The 8,074-nt window shown below is 40.4% G+C and overlaps 1 pseudogene; it reads right to left on the bottom strand.

The window, feature by feature from the left end:
* Positions 1–2,350: 2,350 nt before the first annotated feature.
* On the bottom strand, positions 2,351–6,287 carry LOC101649830 (annotated as a pseudogene).
* Positions 6,288–8,074: the final 1,787 nt, after the last annotated feature.

Here is an 8,074-nt window from a genome sequence, read left to right as displayed (position 1 = left end):
CTGTGTTCAGGAGAATGAAACACTGCTAAGTCCCGCATCATCCTGAAAAGTAGCACTGTATTTGAGCCAGGCTTGCAGTATTGTGTCCGCACACTTTCATTGAAAGTCTTAAAACCAAAGAAACAACTTTTTTCTTCAAAACAGTTTTGTTGTGGGAGACTTGTATTAAAAAACACCTTATCTAAGAATTGTTATGGCCTGCGTATCATTTCAAGATTGTTTAAACACTGCCGCTCTGTGTCATCCTGTGGTGGCTTGTGTGTGCTGTCTGCTGGAACCCGTGTCACCGGTGCTGTCTTTCAGTTTTTCTGTAGAAAAGTATTTATTGTATGATAAGCACTTACTGTTAGTCATGGAGAGCAACAGGCCTGCTCGTGAGACCAGTCACCCAAAAGGGAATGGGTACCAAAGTAGGAATGGGCTTCCCTCCTTTGGGTATGTGTAACCTCATACTCCAATCTGTGTGCTAATATAGGAAAGAAAATTCCCTAATAGAGTCTAAGTCAAAGACAAACATTCTATTTTTAAAAGGAAATTCTTATCCAAGATTAATTTAATATTTTTAAAAATTATTTTATTGGGGGCTTGTACAATTCTTATCACCATCCATACATGCATTCATTGTGTCGAGCACATATGTACATTCACTGCCCTCATCATTCTCAAAACATTTGCCTTCTACTTTAGCCCTTAATATCAGTTGCTCATTTGCCCCTCCCTCCCCATTTCCCCCTCCCTCATGCACCCTTCATAATTCATAAATTATTATACTTTTGTCATAAGTTACACTGTCCGATGTCTCCCTCTGCCCTCTTCTCTGCTGTCCATCCCCCAGGGAGGAGGCTATACTTAGATTCTTGTAATCAGTTCCCCCCTTCTACCTCACATTCCCTCCACCCTCCAGGCATTGCTCCTCTCACCGCTGGTCCTGAAGGAGTCATCTATCCTGGATTCCCTGTGTTTCCAGTTGCTATCTGTACAATGTACATCCTCTGGTCTAACCAGATTTTCAAGGCAGAATTTGGATCATGATATTGGGGGGGGGAGGGGAGGAAGCATTCAAGAACTAGAGGAAAGTTAGAAGTTTCATCATTGCTACCCTGCACCCTGATTGGCTCGTCTCTTCCTCACAGCCCCTCAGCAAGGGGGTGTTCAGTTGCCTACTGCTGGACTCTTAGTCTCCACTCTGCACTCACCCACCTTTATGATGACATGATTTCTTGTTCCTTGATGCCTGACACCCGATCCCTTCAACGGCTCGTGGTTTACACATGCTGGTGTGCTTCTTCCGTGTGGGTTTTGTTGCTTCTGAGCTAGTTGGCCGCTTGTTTATCTTCAAGCCTTTAAGACCCCAGATGCTATATCTTATGGTAGCTGGGCACCATCAGCTTTCTTCACCAACTTTGCTTATTTTCACATGTTTCTTCAGCAATCGTGTCAGGAAGGTGTGCATCCTGGAATGCCAATTTAATAGAACAATGTGTTCTTGCAATGAGTAAGTGCTTGGGTGGAGCCCCAATGTCCATTTGCTGCCTTAATACTAAACCTATAAATATATGCACGTAGATCTGTTTCCCCACACTCTTATATAAATATATTTACATATGTACATTCCAGTCTTAAAACCTCTATACATACAGCCATCCATTCACTCTTTTCAACTTACCTGGACAGTCTACCTGTGGTATAATTGGCAGGTAAAAACATTGACCCTTACAACTTAGTGGTCTCAAGTTCAAATAAATAAATAAATCCAACAGCAAAACTAAACAAAAATAACCATTTCACCAAAAGGAATGGAATAATATGCAATCTATTTAAGAAATACACTAACAAGTGAAAATATATGGGAAAAGAGGAACATGAATAGTCTTGACCTGACTGAAGAAATGGAGAAAGTGACTACATAGGAAGATGTGCATCGTGGCAAGTCAGGTGTGAAGATTTTGGAGCCGGAATCTCTAGGACTTGAATCTCCCCTGCTTCCTGAGTAAAACAGACACCCTGCAGTATTATCCTTCATGGCTCAGACACCTACTTCACTTGACTCTTTTCCTTACCCACTCTAGCCTTTCGTCAGAAAAACTTGGGATCATGGAAGAAACATAACCACATATATATTCCCCTTTCTGTAGCTACTTCAGAACTGGGTAGTTTCTAGAAAATTCCTGAAGAAAATTTAATATACGTCTGTGGCTTTACTAAGTTTCCCAGTTAACATTTGGAAAACACCCAGTTGGCCTAAGAACATTTTTGAGAGTCAAAGTTAGTCTTACCTAAAAATGAGATTGTTAAACATCAATCTCTTGGTTGAGAGAAAGAAGGGCAGCCTAATATCACAAGGACAGACCTATTTAGGACCCTGTCCTTCTGGAGCAACCCTCCCTTCAGGGTCTTCTTCACTATAAATGGTCTCTACCATGTGCCATGCTTGCATGATGTTATCTTCTGATATGTAACAAATCACTCATGAGAAGTCAGATATCTTGGCAATGTGGCCACTATCAGTAAACCACTCTGGTGGTCCATCTTTTTCAACTTCTGGGGACTGTTCCTTTCCAATTTTACTTAAACCCCAGCCATTCAGTCTGTGATCAGTAGCACTGGAAGCCAAAATAGTTTCCTTGTGAGATGATCACTGGACCTGGAATAGTTCATCCTTAAGTGATTCAAAGGAATGCACCTTGAGTTTCAGATTTCTCAGATCCCACACAGCAACAGTCTTGTCAGCTGATCCTGTGGCAAGAAAGAATTCACTATAAGGATTGAAAAAGAGGTAGTTCACTCCTGCAATGTGAGCATCAACTGAGTGGCTTGGTTTGGAAACTTTGTTTGAATGAGAATCCTAGGTCATGAGCTTCTGATCAGCGGCAACCAACCCAAACAGAGACTCCTGAAGTAGATGCCAAGAACATCTTCAATGACTACAGTGTGTCCAGTAAAGTGTGTGCACCACTGTGTGCAGCACTGAGGTCCCCCAGGCATATGGTATGGGCATCTGAAGCACTAAGCAAGTGCCCGCTGGGACTGAGTATCCACAGAAGTCCAGAGCCTTCCTTCTGTTGTTCATGGAGACGTAAGTCTGGCTTAGATTCCCCAGAAGGGTCTGCTTTAGCAGGGCACTTCTTGTAGTCAAAGCCAAGGGCAGCACTGGATGGAGTCATATTTCCAATGCTGCAAGGGTCCTGGTGCATATAACAGGCCTTGTTTATGTCTCCTTCAAGGCTGACCTTGATTTATACTTCAGTCTTTCCATGGAAACAGAGCAAACCTCCAAATTCTCCTATCTCACTGTCGCAGTGTGAGGCATCAAACTGAGCATCAGCATTAGGGATTTGCACGCTGGCTATCACAAGAAGTTTTTGCTCATCTGATGTATGTGTGCCCTAGACAAAGGGATGGATGCCCAAATGCTTCTCTTGTGGTCTGCTGACATCTGGAAGACATCTGAGGGGTGGCTCTGGGCTACTTCACTCTCAGCCATGCATGGTGTTCAGGGAGGTTACTGAGTCAGGAAGGAGTTCAAACTGGGATCGTGGTGGAGGGGCGGGGAGGCTGAGGGCAGCAGGTATTTTCTAACATCAGCAGGGTCATCCAAAGAAAACAGAGCTTCTAGAATAAGAACAGCCTCCAAAGAAAGACTAGACTCCATTGCAGAGGAATTAGACTTGGAAAACCCAATGGATAGTATTGAAATATGGTTAGTTATTGAAAACCTTATGAACAGAACTCTGTCAGTGATCCTGCCAGAAGAGGAGCCGCTGAGGTCGGAAGGCACTCAAATATGAGCTGCCTCCCCACAAGAGAGTGAACAGAGCAGAGCCTGTGGGCATAAAGCCTTCAAGAGTTTGATTTGCTGATGTAACGACTCAAAATGAGAAGAAACAGCTGAAAATATCTATTGCTAATTGGAATTTGGAATGAATGAAGAATGAATCTAGGGAAATTGAAAGTCATTAAAATGAAATCAAAAGCATAAAGATGAACAATCAAAATGAACTGGCATTGGTCATTTCGAATTAGAAGCTTGATTGGCTTGCTATGTTGGGGATGATGCAGTAGAGAATAACATTGCATTAATTGTCAAAAGGCATGTTATAAGACCTGTCTAGCCTTGAGTTACAATATTGTAAGATGTTATGAGAAAAATATTGAATGATGCAGTATTCATCAATAGAAGATGGAAAGAGTTCACAGAATCACTGTATAAAAAAAACTAGTCAACATTCCACCGTTTCCAAAGGTAGCATATGAGTAAGCCCCATGAACTGAAGGAAGAAATCCAAAGTGCATCAAAAGCATTAGCCAAAAACAAGGCCCCAATTGATGAAATACCAACTGAAATATTTCAACAGCTGATGAAGCATTGGAAACACTATTTGTTTCTGCCAAGAAATTTTGATGACAATTACTTAGCCAACTGATTGGAAGATATCCATATTTGTATGCATTTCAAAGGAAATTGACCCCAAAGAATGCTTAAATTAAAGAAGACTGTCATTGATAAAACTCTATCCTACACACAAATAAGTGTCACTATATTTGTTTCTCTAGTTGACCCAGAGTATTGCAACATGCAAGTACATTTTTACTGATGATCACCCAACAAAAGTTGGAGCAGTTAATTGACAGGAGATTGCCCGATGTTGAGACCAGATGCACGAGCGGAGCTGGAACAAAGGGTGCTGATGTCAGATTGATTTTGGCAGAAAATAGGAAATACCCGAAATATGTTTGTTTGTGTTTTACTGACTATTCAGAGGCTTAGACTTTGTGTATCACGACACGTTTTGGGTGGTCTGGAGAAGAACGTGGACTCCAGAACACTGCACTGCTTTCCTGGAGAAACGGTAGATGGCTCAAGAGACAGCCATCCCAATTATTTGGGGAAAATAAATAGGGACTACTGTATGTTTCAAAATCAAGATAGGATTGTATCACCTCACCATAGTTATCCGAATTGTATGTGGAGTAAATCATCAGAGAAGGTGGATTATATTAAGAAAAATGTTGATTCAGGATTGGAAGAAGGCTTATTCACAACCTGCAGGATTTTGCATGCTGAAAATGGGGAGGACTTGAAATACTTGCTCATGAAAATCAGGGATTACAGCCTACAGTATAGATTTCAACTAAAGGTAAAGAAAACTGAAATCCTCACAACTGACCGATAGGTAACATCATGATAAGTGGAGAAAAGGTTGAAGCTGTGGAGAATTTTGTCTTGCTTGGACCCACAATCTATGCATATGGAAGCAACTAGTAAGCGATCAAATGACATATTACATCATGTAAATCTGCTGCACAAGACCTCTGGAAAGGGTTGAAAAGCAAGGATGTTACTGTGAGAACTAAGGTGCATGAGATCTAAGTCGTGCTATTTTCAGTCATCTCACATGTATGTGAAAGTTGGATATTGAACAAGGTAACCAAAACTCAATGATCCATTTGAATTCTGGGATGGCAAAGAATATTGAAAGTACCATGGACAGCCAAAAGAGCAAACAAATCTGTCTTTGAAGAAGTACAGTTCAAATGCTCTTTAGAGGCAAGGATGGTGAGGACACTTGGTCTCCAGTACTCTGAGCATATTCTGAGGAGAGCCTAGTCCCCGGAGAAGAGCATGCTTGGTAGGTGGGGAGCCTGGATAGAGAGGAAGGCTCTCCACACATGGACTGACGGGGGCTGCTACAGTGAGCTCAAGCACAAGAGCAAGAGTGAGGATGACGCCTTCTGTTGGACATAGTAGGGTCACTTCATTTGGAACCAACTGGAAGGCTAAGAACAAGACAACAGATTCTGTTTTCTAAGGAACAATTCCATTATTTTCCCTTATCCAAACAAGGCATGTCATCATTATGAGTGTTAATTTCCTCTTTAGTAAAATTGAGGCATTATTTCATCTATTATTGTTGTGAAGATTTAATAATATAGTAGGTATTAAAAAGGTTAGGAAATTACAATGTGGCATATAATTTCTCCCTTCAGATTCTTAATTCTGATATTTACTATGTGCAGATATTATAAATATTACTAAATGCTTGATTTCTTTATAAATATGCTGGAATAATTTAATAGTCATTCATGCAGAAAACAGTTAAAAATAGATAATACATTTGATTGAAAAAAATAATTTTCCTAAATTAAAACACTGACTACTAGCTAAGGGTTCTACTGATTTCCCTGTTACTAAATTTTCCCTGCTGCTTGTTGTCCCAAATGCAAAATAAAAGAAAAATCTAGCAATCAATCCTATCTCTTTCTTGCTACCTGTTTAGTTCTTTCATGCTCATATATTTATAAACACTTATCATTGGATGACTCAAACATACAGGTTCTTGCTTTAAATCAAATTTTGCATGCACTATCACTGCTTAGATATTTACAGGACATCAAGATTTAATATGCTTAAAATAGAAGCTTCTATTCCCTCATAACCAATAACATCATATATCTTGCCTTCCTCAAGATTCTCAAAGATTTCCCAAGATAAAGTTAAAAATATTTCTCATGGTCTACAAGTTCTTATCTGACAAAATGCCATCTATATTTTTTAGGGTTTCTAGGCAAGTCTCCATCTCACTTATGCTTTTCCAGAGTACTATTTCTGAATTAGAGAAGTTTCAAGCTTATTTATGCCTCAGAAGGTTTGCCTTGGGACTTATTTTGCCCACTTGTGAAGATGTCTCCCCAAACCCTGCCAAGACTCTACTTCTCGTGCTAAGTCTTTTCAGGGATTCTTCTAATCAGCCATCTCCTTACTTTCATAATGATGCTATGTGAGACGTGAATAATATTATATAGAATGAACTGGAAGTCCTCTCAGAAAATCAATGATAAAAATATGCATTATTGGATTTTGGTAAGTGACTAAGTCTTCAGTATAAAAGAAAAACTTTTATCTAAGAAAGTTAAACTAATTCAAGGAAAAACAAAACTGCAGTTTTTAAGAAATAAAGAGTGAATTTGTGGGTGTCTGGTTGGTTGGGTTGTGTAGGGAGCCCAAACCAATTTTATGTAGAGATATATAGATTTAGATATAGATACACACACACACACACACATATATGACTTTCATGTCAAAAAAGAGACTCACACCGTTATAAACCAGCCAAATCTGTCTGGTTGAAGTCTGTGGGTCTGAGGTTAAACTAGGGTTTGTTTTTCTTTGTTTCTCTTCCCTGACTCACCTTACTGACTGGGTTAAGGGATCAGGAAGAAGGAGGATAGCCAGGAAGCTGGAAGAACACAGGCTGGAGGAAGCCAAGGGCAGTAAGTCAAGCTCCTGCTGCAGTGTCAAGGGAAGCTACGTTTGGTAGGCTGAGAGCTCCCAGGTTCTGCCAGCCAATGAACCAGATGCAGTCTTCTCTTCAGAAAAAAAAAAAATAATAATAATAAGTGACAGTAAAATCCCCACATCTGATATTAAAAAAGGGAACACCCCTACTAAGACTGTATTCCTGTTGTGTCAAGGCTAGGATCAGGTTAAAAAGGTAACATTCCACCTTATTCCCACAACTGCTTGCCTGCTCACAGAAGATCCCATCATGTAGATGATTCCATTCAGTTAGATCACATTGTGAGGGTTTCAGACCCAGTTATTGTCATTGTAGGTGACTTTGAGTTGATCCGGACTCACATGGATCCTACGTACAACAGAATAAAACACCACTTGGTCCTGCTTCATCCCCACAATTGTTCGGTTAGATAAACCCATTGTTGCAGCTACTGTGTCAATCTGTCTTGTCGAGATTTTTCCTTTTCTTGTGCTGCCTCTCTGTTTGACCAAGCCTGCTTTCCTTTTCCTGATAACATATCCAAGTACTCCTCACTTTCAGCAAGTAAGCTTGTGTCTTCTCCATAACGGAGGTTCTTAAGACCTCCTCGAATCCTGATGCTGTATTCTCTATACAATCCAGCGTCTTTGCTTACGTTGCTCAGCAGAAAGATCGGGTAAGTGTAGTGAGGAGAAACAACCCTTACACAAACCTTGCCTGATTTTAAACTATGAACTATTTATTTCCTTGTTCGTCTCACACAATGGCTCCTTGACCCATACATAGGTTCCCCATGA

This window comes from Echinops telfairi, unplaced genomic scaffold (genome assembly GCF_000313985.2).
Source record: "Echinops telfairi isolate 266 unplaced genomic scaffold, ASM31398v2 ScPeMD7_11;HRSCAF=52, whole genome shotgun sequence".
Lineage (NCBI taxonomy): Eukaryota > Metazoa > Chordata > Mammalia > Afrosoricida > Tenrecidae > Echinops > Echinops telfairi.
The sequence above is the reverse complement of the archived record's forward strand: the minus strand, read 5'-3'. Positions and strand labels throughout refer to the sequence as shown.